General features: G+C 36.9%; 1 protein-coding gene across 15 annotated transcripts in view; it reads right to left on the reverse strand.

Moving 5' to 3' along the window:
* Positions 1–12295, reverse strand: part of Foxp2 (forkhead box P2) — a 569728-nt gene extending 557433 nt beyond the window's left edge. For 12 of the 15 annotated variants that reach the window (XM_063241981.1, XM_063241979.1, XM_063241973.1 and 9 more), the window contains exon 1: positions 12160–12295. The gene's annotated coding sequence lies outside the window, so the exon portion shown is untranslated. Of the gene's footprint in view, positions 1–11005; positions 11142–12159 lie in introns of those variants that run through there. The other 3 variants (XM_063241916.1, XM_063242022.1, XM_063242021.1) reach the window with 1 other exon arrangement.
* Positions 12296–12513: the final 218 nt, after the last annotated feature.

The raw sequence follows: 12513 nt of genomic DNA on the forward strand, positions 1-12513 counted from the left end.
TCACACCCAAAGAATTCACATGTAAAGGAGTCCACCTTCACTAGTAATGGAAAAGGCTATACTCTTAGCCATGTTCTGCTCACTATTTTCAAAAATGATTAAATGGAACATGAATTTATTAATTATAGGTAACAGCCGCTAAAATAGAATCAGAATTTCTTAAAATATTCACATTGAATAACCGAACTTAAAAAGCACAACTTTAACCAAATTATATGTCTTATTTCAAAAATAAACTCAGATTATGTATTAATTACAATTTAAATAAAAGGATTTTTTAGTTCTATTTACTATATAACATACCCAAAAGGTTAATTTGCTACAGCATGTTAAGCAGGCTGTTTTTATGATGTAGTGTTCAACTCTGAATACAACATTTTAAAGGGAAATTTCAACCAATGTAAAATTTTGAAAATATGTGTTATGTCTACTACATACAATACAATTGAGAAACATGTCTTCCTTAGACTAAGATAGAAAAGAATTTCTGGGGATGGTAACCTGGCACATACCTGAAAGACTATGAAATACCATGTGTAAAATAAGACATAGAGCTAAAAAAATCTTTAATTGATTCCAAATCGAAGTAGGAGCCAGGCATGGTGGGCCTGGGCTGCATAGTGAATCCAGACCAGCCTGAACAAAACAAAACAAAAACAAACAAACAAAAAGTAAAAAAGAACTTTGTAGCAATTAAATCTGTTTCAAATGTTTAATTATAGGATAAGTTTTTCACTCCTGGAAGTTATAAGAAGTCACTAGCCAGGAATATCGGTCTGAATTCCATCCACATTAAAAATGTTTTTAAACCATTCATACAAAAGCAAACACAGGCCATTTCTCCAGGTTTCTCATTTGTTTGCATTTTTATCTTTTCTCCATGGTTTCTGATTGACTTCAACTGTGGCCATTGAAACTGACAATTGTTAACAGGACATATGACTGTTACATTTACCTCTTTGGCTATTCTCTTTGTATATAATAAAGACCACAGGCAATTGGACAGATACTCTCAGATAATAACCTCAAACTCCTCCTCCCATGTGGCTTCTGGAGAAGGGATTAGAAAATTCATTTTATAATCTCAAAGTTTCTTTCCAACTTCAGAAGTCTTCGAGTCTTCTTACTTACTTTGCCATTTATCAAAATTGGTGATATCTAGTGACTGAGGGAAAAATAAATGGCTAATAACATAATTAATAACATGTTTTTCTTCCATAAAATCCAGCTTCCTTATTAGGTTTTGAATTTTTCCATTATTCATAAAGATGTCAGGGACTACAAATGTATAGCAATAAACACCTGTGGTAACAAGAAACACAAGTGTGAAGGACAGAGAGAGAATGGGGAGTAAGGAACTGCAGTGAATCACTCAGTATTCTAATTAGACAATACTGATAAAAACTCCCAAAGAACTGTTTACAAACCCAGGTAAAACTACATGCTATCCAAAAGTACATTTGGATGAAAACTGAGAGTATTTTAAATTAAGAAATTATTATGAGAAGAATCAACTACAAAAGTAAAAATAATAAAACCATAAAGACAAAACTCAAACACATCATGCTAAGTGAAAAGTCTAACTCCAAAGCCTTCCTAGCATGTGATTCTATTTGTATAACAGACTTGAAAGGAAAAAACTGCAGAGACTGAAAACAGCAATCCCAGCTGAGGGATGGGAAGACAGAAGGAAGGGCTATGCAAAGATATAAGGCAAAATTTTGGAGATAATGAAACTCTTGAATTTTGTCTGATGGATATGACACAAGTGCGCGTTATCAAAATATATAAAGAAGTAGAAAGGGGTGAATTTTACATAAACTATCATTAAAAATGGAACAAGATGAAACAATTTCATAAACATGAGTAACTAAAAGTAGTTTGTGCCACTAATAAAGCATACTTAAGTAAACATTTTGAGAAATTATTATCAGAATTATCTCTACAATAAAGTAACTAATGTAAAATCTTACCCTAAAATGAAGTATATACTATATAATCAACTTGCTTTTTGGTAATTAATTAAATGCCATTTCACTGTTTCTTCAATAGTCAACAGGCAAACATAAAATGTTTCATTCACGTTCTATTTTTAAAATATCCTCCAATAAAAATGCAATTCTAATAGTAAGAAAATAAACATTAACATTGTTATCACTCATGTATTCTGTATTTTGTTGCCATATTATATTACAGGGTTACCACTAAAAATTTACTCATGGAAAAAGAAGTTGTTTTCAAAAGAAAACTTATAATAATGATATTCTTTTAATACAGTATGAATGAGCATGTTCCTAATCATATTTTACAATTTGGCAATGTTGCAACTAATGATATGCTTTCAGGCCACAATTAAAGGGATATCAAAGAGAAGAAATATGTAATATCTCATATCAATTAGAAACAACAAATTACATTGTCTTTTCCCTGTTTGTAGAAGAGTCTGACAATAGACATGTAGGACTGGGAATAGCTTGACTTCATCGAAAATTACAAATGAGAGTTAGAAATGACAAACTAGAGGCATGGTTTTGTGGAAGTAAAGCCATACAATAAACGAACTGAAAAAAACTGAATTTTAACGTGCTTTGATTTGGGATAACTCCAGTTAGATGTCAGATAAATTTTACTTTTATTCACAGGCATAGATACTCTATAACAAGATAAAATATATTGAAATAAGATTATTCACAATATTGAAGAAATGTTGTTGCCCTCCTTGGCAGCCCAAATCTGAATAAGGGCTCACTATGACAAAAGAAAAAGCTAAAACGAGAGACTGCATGTTTGATGTAGTACGTACAGTGTCATAAGTGTGCCTGTTACATGACCAGGGATAGGGCAGGAATAACCTGGACTGTGTTCAAAAACTTTCTGACAGTCCCCAAGGGGAAAAACAATGTTTCAAAATATTTAGTGCAAATCTTTTTATACAGTGCACTGTATAAAACTCCTATTCTTCTCTCTATGCCAAACTCAAGCTAAGATACAAATTTCCTATAGCAAGAGCTGTATTTCCTTTTAACATGGCAGAATGCACAGACAGGATCATTCATTGGCTAACAGCTTATGTGGCTCTGTCAAGGTTCAGACTTACAAACCGAAATGCCCCCCAAAAGTCTCATGTGTCCAGAGGTGGCGCTTTTAGATGGCAGCTGGGTCACTATACTACACTACATTAAACAGTAGACTGATCCCTTACTAATAGTACGCTCTAGGTGCTATTCCTAGTGGGACCCATTTGGAAAGGGAGGGTTTTAGAGGGTGTGACTTCCAAGAATGTAGTCCAGTCCCTGCTCCTCCTTGTTCACTTTCTGCTTTCTGGTTACCATGGGTTGAGCAACTTTCCTCCTCTGTTTTTTCCAAGCATTTGGTTTCTGCATTCTGTAGTGGACTGAGCACTGTGAAACCATAAGGCAAAATAAATATCTCCTTTTTTCAGTGGTAGGAACCAGGCATTTTGTCCCAACAACTGAAAAGTGACTCATACAGGGATATAAGAATGTACATCTGTGAGTAAAAGTCTAATTTTAAAAATACAAAAGTTTATCATATAGCTTATTCAGCCACACACTGTATCCGGATTAATGCGATAAACACAAACAGCTAAATGCATGACTTAATATAGACCTAAGGGAAAACTGAATAAATTACTATCTATGGAAGGTGGTAATATAAGCTTCAGGGAAGAGAATGTTAGCTGGTTGGTTATGCCTTCTTAAACTGATGTGCTTAAGTGCACAAGCATCCTATCCTTAAACTCTCTGTATTTTAGTATTTGGGCTAAATGAGGGAGTCGCAAGTTCCTGCCTAGGAAGGAGATAATATTCTTATGATACATCATGGGAAAAAGAGAACTGGAAAAAAGTCTTATAGTTTAACTCAGGGCCCTAGCTGTCACCAGCAGTCATGACGATTATTTTTATTTGCATTGTTTTTGTTTTAGGAAGTATAATTTCCCTTTTATTCTTAAGTGTATATTTATGCGGTAGTAAGGAGAGAAATTTTTATAGCTTCAAATTTCAATCCATATGTTATAGCTTGGAGTAATCTAAAAGCCAATCCAGTATCTACTTAACTTTAGAAAAATGACTCATTTAAAAGCACATGACTGTTACAGACATGTAGGTTTCTGCGCACTAAACAGAAGATTTTTAGGCAGTAAACTAAGCTGGTTGGTTATTTTTAATATCTAGGACAGGAACTAAATTATTTTCAAAACTATTCATTATCATTCTTACTTTAATATGCACCATTATTATCAGAAAATCCCTTTAATAAAAAATTTCCTACTTGAAACAAAGAGAAAGTACACTGGCTTCAGAGATTTTTGGGAGCCACATATCACTAGGGATAAAATAAGACAGCAGAATTATTTTCAGTCTGACAGGGCAGAGAGAAAGAAAAATGAGACAAAAGTAAGCTCAGAAGAGAAACCAGTTCCTTCTTTATTATCACTAGAAAACATTATCAACTTGTTTCCCAATGTTCAAAATACTTAGTGCAAAATTACTGAACAATTGAATGCAATTTAAAATATACGTGTAACACTGATGGAGACCGTTGGGGCATTGTAAGAAAACATCTCTGTTTCTGCATTATATGCAGCGCTGCATCACTTATTCATGCCTGACTCTGCATAAGCAATTTCAGAAAACTGGAGTGAAATTTTAAGTCTAGAGAGATGGACTTTTATAATTAAGTCATTAGTCTTCAGTCCTCTCCATTTATAATATGTACCGAAAGAAAAACCAAAGTTGTAAACTGATGATGTATTTTCCAATGCAAAGAAGTAAAACATCCCTACAAACCCCAGAAGAGACCTTGAGCCATCCATTTGCTTCCCCCAAAGAACACCTTCCCTGCAGTCTTTCCTGGGAGTACCTGGCTTGCCTATGTTATGTTCATATTATAACTATTAGAAACGTTTACATACAAAACTCCTGTGATTCACTTAATATATAATTTCATATATAATATGAATATATAATTTCATATATCATAATGAGTTAGGTGACCAAATGTATCAATTTAATTTAGGCAATCATTATTCTATTGAAGCACTCAACAATTAACAATTTGTTGTCCAAAACTGTAAACATCGGACTCCTAACTTTGACATTCACTCACGACTGTGAAGTCAAATACAGCACCAATTCTCAGATCAAGGATAAAAAAGGAATACTGAAAACTAAGCTTTACAAGGACCCACCTGAGACCAGAGCCATGAAAAGATGAACACTCACCAAAATGTGATATGGTATCAAATGGTTGCAGGATAAAAAAGTAAAGTAAAAAAACTAATTTTGATTACTTGAAAAATAAGCCATGTAATGATACAGATGAAAATAATGTCTTAGGCCTCCAGTGAACCATTAATTCCTTCATTCAACATTTATGGAGTTCCTGCCAAGTGCCAGACATGGGTGTAAGCACTGAATTACAGCAAAGAACAAAAACTCCCTGGTTCCATGAAATATATATTCTTTTTGTGAGAAAAGATGACAAATAAACAACTTAGTAAAATGTCATCAGATGTTAGTGCTGTGGAAAAAAATAAACTACATCAAATGTAATGCAGTACTATCAGTAAGGATTTAATATTTTATAGCAGAGAAGTCTTCTCTAATAGGCATGCACTGAGCAGTGACTTACAATTACCAAAGATATCTAAGTACACAAAATAACAGATATAGAACAGAAAAAAAAAAGTTTTAAGCTAGAAATCAGTTTATCTTGTTTGGAAAAGGCCACAAGGCCGGTGTGTCTTAGAGTAGACTAAGAGGGAAAGTAACAAGACCTTGTGTCTTTTATTCTGTGAGGCATGAAAAGGCGTTAGAAGGTTTATGCAAGATTAATATAATCAGACATGAGTTTAGAAGATCACTCTACTGTATAGGTAACAATCTGAGGTACACAGATGGGAAAGTAGGTAGGCCATATGACTAGCCATGCAACAGTTTAGGTAGCACCAATCTCCACCTGAGATTCTATAAACTAAACATACAAAAGATTCTTTGCAGTTCTTTTTCCATTTAACTAAACTAATGTCAGATTTCAAAAAAAAAAATCTGTCAAAACAAAAACACAGTGAAGAATTAGCTACAGGTATACAGATATAGATCAACCAAACTGGGACCAAAAATTTGGGTGAACTAACAGTGTGGAATAGTTCTTAAAGATGCTGGGAACCTTTTTTTTTTTTTTTTTTTTTTTTTTTTTGTAATAAGATGATTTTGTGACAGTCTACATGTGCTAAAATGTTATGATATTTGGATTAGTGTATCCTGAGTTTTTCCTCACTATCTGTCAGTGAGAAATTTTATGCTTTCTTCAAAATATGTCTACCATTGCCTTTTTTCTTCTCCCAAACACACTTTTAAAAAATTTGTGTATTTTTCAGATTAAAAAAAGTTACAAAATGTTGGCTACAATACAAAATTAAAGCAACACAGAACATTTTTGAAGAAATGATAGAAAATAAATATTAATTGAGAAGAACCACAAGATGGGGTAGGAAAAAGGAGTAAAGATGTGTTATGAGCATGTACCATCTTCCCCCCAGGAGTGCATGCAAGTACTAATCAAAACAACTGAGAAGGAGAAACTAAATGAATATCAGAAAATCTTTAAATTCTTTTTAGTACCATCTTTTGCTTTTGCAGGTGAAAGTTTATTTTCATGACCTTTTTAAAAAAAATTGAGGACATTCCAATTGCATAGTCTTTTAGATTTATGTTAGAAAAAACTTTAAAAGGAACCACTAAAAACTTAAATAAAATTTAAATCAACACTATCTTCGGTAAAGTATAGTTTAAATCTTCCAAGACAGAAATTGAAGGAAATTGGGGAACATTAATAAACTAAAAATGCTGAGAGCTTTTAAACCCCTGGGGACTCATTTGCTCACAGCAATGTGCTTTTTCAACACTAGGTTTTATTCACTCTTGCTAATGAAAATAATTTGCCATAGTAGGAAGAAATGAAGACATCAGTTCTGTATGACACAGTCATCAATATGAAACGAAGGTGTGCTCTAGATGTTCTTGGCAGAAAAAGGAAGAGAGAACAATACAACTGATTGGGAAGCTAAAGTCAAGCAGTAGCTAAGTATAGGTTCAAGAATGCATACTTCAAATATCAAAACATTCAAAACCATTTATTCTGGAAACTTACTGGTGATTCAGGAAGAAAGTAATTTCAAATAAAATTGTATATATGTAGATAGACTGAAATAATCTTAGAATTCAAATTGTATGCAGCAATTTGAAAAACTGAACAAACACAAGTCTATTTAGAGAATAAACAAAATTCACAATTGCAAAATGAAAAGGTAATAGTGAGTCATATCTCGTAAATCACTAAAATAGAGCCCTATTTTGAAAATAAAATAAAGGTGTCATCAGCATTCACCATTTAAAAGCATGTTAAATTAGTTAACAGATAAATATCCATAAGACTAAAAAGAAATTTCTGTAACTCCAATTATAAATTTGAAATTACATTCCTACAATTAATGAAGCAAAACTTAATAATACTATTTGAAGAAACAGTAAACTACTCAAGAAAAAAATACCTGCAATAAATACTATACCCTGAAAATACATCACATCATTCACATAAGTTTACTTTTCTGTTGTAATAGTACTAATGTTGCCACATAACAAATCTAAATCTTTAAAGCTCTCTCTCCAGCACCTGACATTTTAATAATCTCATACTCCTAGATTTTTTACATTTCAACAAAGCTAGTTACTTTTTGTTTACTTGCTTTGACTAGACAATTAGGGCCACGATATGTATAAATATAAAACACAGAGCAAAAGAGGATATACAAAACACATCAAAAGTAGTGACAGGTAATCAAATATACAGCTGCAAGTACCCACTTATATAAAGTAAAATCATCTACTAGGCAAGGAGATTTTACAGGAGACAACATACTACAACATGAGCATTTATATAATTTAAAAAGAATGAATTTTCATCTAACCAATTTCCAGTTGTTTTACAAACTGTATTTTTAGACAGCTCTCCAGGCTATGGCAAAGATAGAAGAAGAAAGCAAACAAACAGCAGTTAATAAGGCCTATTTGAAAGTTCTAAACAAACAAATGAAGAAGATAAACATGGAACAAAACAGTAATACAACAAGGAAGGTAACCTTAAAAGTTAAGTCTCACTGAAGGAAAAAACAAACCAAAACAAAACAAAAAGCCCAGAGAATTTTATTTCAATTGATAAGAGTATGGGGTTGATACAATTTTAGTCAAAGTATATAAAAGATAAACAGTTGTATCTAGCAAAATGTTTTTTTGATCTGGAAAAGGAAGGTAACTGAGGCCATGTAAAATTCAAAGATATTAACTCATGTACAAGCACTGGAATATGTTTTTTAAAAGTTTCAAGCACCTCAATTCTCATTCCAGAAGTCTTAAGAATATACTCAGCAATCATTCTAGGTTGTATTTGTTCAAATTTTTTGGAACAGTATATGTTATGGACTAAAACATAAGGCTGCTTTCGAAAACTATAAAAATAAATATTAAGATCTCGTAGGACTTCACCTCAGAAACAGGCTATCTTGTATCAAAGGGCACCATGAATCTGGGCACTGCTTAAAACATTTTGTGTCCATTCAGTTACTGGTATGAACACTAATATTTATTATAAAGTTAAAGAAAAAATGAGTTGTGCCAAAAAATTTTACACAGTAATTGTTATGGACCCATCACTATTATTCAACAAGAATTCATAATTCTGTCTACTAACAATCATGTCAAGAAAACTTCTTACTGACCTGTCTTCTAAATCACATTCTCTTCTTATAAGTCAGTGAACTCCTTCTGATACAGAGAAACAGAAAATAAACACATGACCACGTTCAATACTGTTTTCTATCAGTATTATAACTAATATCTGACTTAACATAACACTGGCAACACAGAAATTAACAAGTGTGCTGAAGCACAGTCAGCTCCAAACCCTTCCAAACATCATAAATGATATCCTTTTGAGGGAATCTTTTCTTGAAATAAAAACAGTAAATTTGGGTGACCACATTTGTTGTACTGTTATATCACTTCAATCAAACCAGGTAGATATTTTTTACATATTTAAATGTGCTTTGCAATGAAGCATAATTCTAACAGCTATTCAAATAGATGTATGTGTTTTTGAAATCTTGCTTTTACAAAATGAGTATGATTTTTCAGTACAGGCTATCCGAACATGATAATGTTCAAATTTTTCCCACTCTTATGGTGCACCACATATGCATGCTTCCTGCAAATTTAAGGATCCTAGAAAATTACACAGATTTTTTATTTAAAGCAAAACTAGTGCATTGTCATCAGAGCAAATACAAAAAACTCCAGTGACCGTCTGCTTACATATCATTTCATACATGTATTGATAGCATGTAAAGTTATCTTTCCACTCCAGAATGTGAATTCTATGAAGACAATGTTCCAAAACATAAGGCAATCCAGAGAAACAATTATATATAGTTAACAATTATGTATATATAATTTTTCATTATTGATTTATTTATTGCAATATATACTGAAGTACAATGGCAATATTTTAATCATCGATGTGTAAAAACCAAGTGTTTGTTGTTTTATTTAAGCTAAATGTTAAGATTAAAAATATGTTTGGCTCTTAACAGTGAAGTTTATGATGATCTTTTAAAGTTTAGCATCCTGGTCACCCACTTACCTGAAGGAAGGTACAATCAGGTTTCCTGTGTCTTCTTTACAAGTGATAAGTTGATTAAAACTAAAAATGCCCTTTGCTTAATTTTAGATAACAATGAAACTATGGCTTTCATAAGAAATACTGAACTGGACTACTAGTGAACAAGAGTCAGGTTAAGTAATGGGCGGAAGAAAGCAAAAAGGAAGGAGAGAGAAAAAAAGACTTTTAAAAGTTCCAAGTCACATATGAAATTTTATGACCCTGATGATCACAGTGTGTGTAACTCTATATTCATTCTATTAATGTAGATGTAAATAAATCAAAATGGTAAATTTTGTTTAACAGCATTAAACAAATACTGCGTTTAAAAATTCCAGTGCACTGAGAATATACTTCTCCATAACTCACAGTGACAGAGAAGATAAACAGGCCCCTTGACAACATAAAACATTTCCCAAGGCATGCCACAATGCAAACTTGAAGAAGAAACTATCTGAAAGGTCATCTTCACGTCAGTTTTGACCTCTCACACAGACTTGCTATTAAACACACCCCTCTCTCTGGTCTGGTCTCCACTGCAGCCTCACTAAAGGGCTCAGAGTTAAAAGACCATGAAAAGATGTGCCTTCTGGCAAACTTCTGTTTTCTGCAAGTTAATCTCTCCAAATACTTCCAGTTGGAAAACATCCTCTTCAGCTACTTGACACTAGGGCGTTACTTTTTCCCTTGGGCTTACCTGCTACTATGTAACCCTTCTTCTGCATGCAAGGAGCCAGGTGGCTCCTTCAGGACTGGCAAACTCATGGTGGCCACAAGTGTACACACCTCACACACTCCCACGGCTCCTTCACAATCTCTGCCCCCCCCCTTCGGAGAACTCACCAGGCCACTTCAGGCACCTTATGTCACCAAAGCCTCCCTGCTTAGAAGCCACCAGTACTGGAGGAATAATAAATACTGGTGCTCGGGGAAGATCAAGAAACTGACTGGACTTCAACATGTGGTGAGAGACAACATGTTGCCTGTGTGTGGAGAGGGGGTGAGGCTAGAGCCTTACAAATAGCAGCTGCCCAGTAAGTGGTTTAAATCTGTTGGTTTAAAAGCTGAATAAACAAATACACAGATGGGTCTGTCTCCTTAGGGATGCCAGATTCCAAGAAGCCTCCCAAAGAGTGGCCAGTCTGGCTTCTCTGGATTCAACCCTAAGCGCAACGCACAAGGTTCCTCAGACTTGAACACATCCTTCCCTTCTGGTTTCCTTCAAAGGAGGTGTCTTCCTGTGGGCTAGGTGTTCTGAGAGACTTACCTATGGGATTTCGGAATCTGGTAGGGCAACTTTTCCTCGGTACAGGCGACACCGGAACACCCCCAGCAAACGTGAGCCCCCAGAGAGGTCGTGGTGTCACTCCGCGTCTAGCCTCTGGGGCGGGCACAGGCGCGCCGAGACGCGCGGGTTGCGAGCGCGACCACCCAGCGGCCTCGGCCGGGGCCGCCGGCGCACTTGCGCCGCCCGGAGCGCTAAGGAGCGTAGCGACCTGCCGGCCTTGGCCTGCCGCCCCGGCCTGCGCGGACTTCCAGGTAAAAGTTGAGCGAGAGGCCCTCTTTCCCCTAAAGGTGTTCGTGCCCCTCCCACATGCCCTGCTCCAAGAGCCCGAGAGGCTCCAATTCACCCCAAACCCACCCACACTGAGGAATCTTCTGCAAAGCGAATAAAAGTAAAACCGGGACAGATCCCAGGGGAAGCGGGTGGTGCTAGCGCATGGCCAGGGGATAGAGCAATCGGGGTCAGCATGGTTATCCCACAGCGTCACTAGGGGCCTGGACCTTCTTGGCTCAAGAAACAGTGGTGCACCCTTACGCCTCTCGTTCCCAGCGAAGTTCTCGTGAACTGAACGCCGAAGTGCCTAACTTAGAGAACAGAAGCGTGCACTTGCCCAGTTCAGTAAATAAAGGTCAGCAGTTGGATCAATGCAGTGTGCGCTTCTAACCGCCAGATGTTTTTACTGTTGTTTCTCCTCCCGGGGGAGAGCGGAAGGGAGAAAGAGAAAACACAACAAATAATAAACAAAAGAGTAAACAAGCACATCTGGTGTTTCGACACACATTTTTTTTTTTCTCCACCGCAGTCTCTCCAGACCAGGCAACATTTTGCATATTCAAAACTAAAAATCCTCCTTAAGCCAACAGCGAATCTCCCTTCGCTGGATTTCTCCTTACTCCATCATAAAACAAAACGCAAAATAACAACAAGTGGTGCCCTCGGGTCCGGAATGCTACCCGGACGCCCAGTTGACACATGTCACGCGCGCCCCGCCGCGCACAGCGCTGGCGTCTGGGCGAAACTTTGAGCCGCGGCGGGAGGAGCGCCGAGCAAAGTCGCTGCCGGCTGGGCGTGGAGGTGGCTGGGACGGGGTGGGGTGCGGAGGTGCAGAGCGCCGGAGCGAGGGCGAGGAAACTTACCGCGACCAAGGACGCGGTGGGCAGCGTCCCAGGAGGTGGCACCCGTGGCGCCCCGGCGGAAGCCCCCAGATAACACACCCACGCGCGAGTCACGGCAGCCGCGGCCGCGAGTGGGGGGCCGAGAAACCCGCAGCCAGCGGATGCGGCCGCCACATAAATAACAGGGCGCTCGCTGGTTCGCGAGCTGGCGGGCTGGCTTCGGGCGGCGCGGGGCTCCAACCAGGGCAAAGCGGCGGCCGCCCAGCTGCACGCGCCGGCGTGTCTCGCGCTTTCTCGGAGGCTCGCGCTGTCTCGCGCTGCCGCTCCCCCCACCCGGATCTGTGTATGTGTGTGTCTGTGTGTGTGTGTGAGTGT

Source organism: Cavia porcellus, unplaced genomic scaffold (assembly GCF_034190915.1).
Source record: "Cavia porcellus strain 051 isolate PalLab524CR breed Dunkin Hartley unplaced genomic scaffold, mCavPor4.1 scaffold_2, whole genome shotgun sequence".
NCBI classification, from domain to species: Eukaryota; Metazoa; Chordata; class Mammalia; order Rodentia; family Caviidae; genus Cavia; species Cavia porcellus.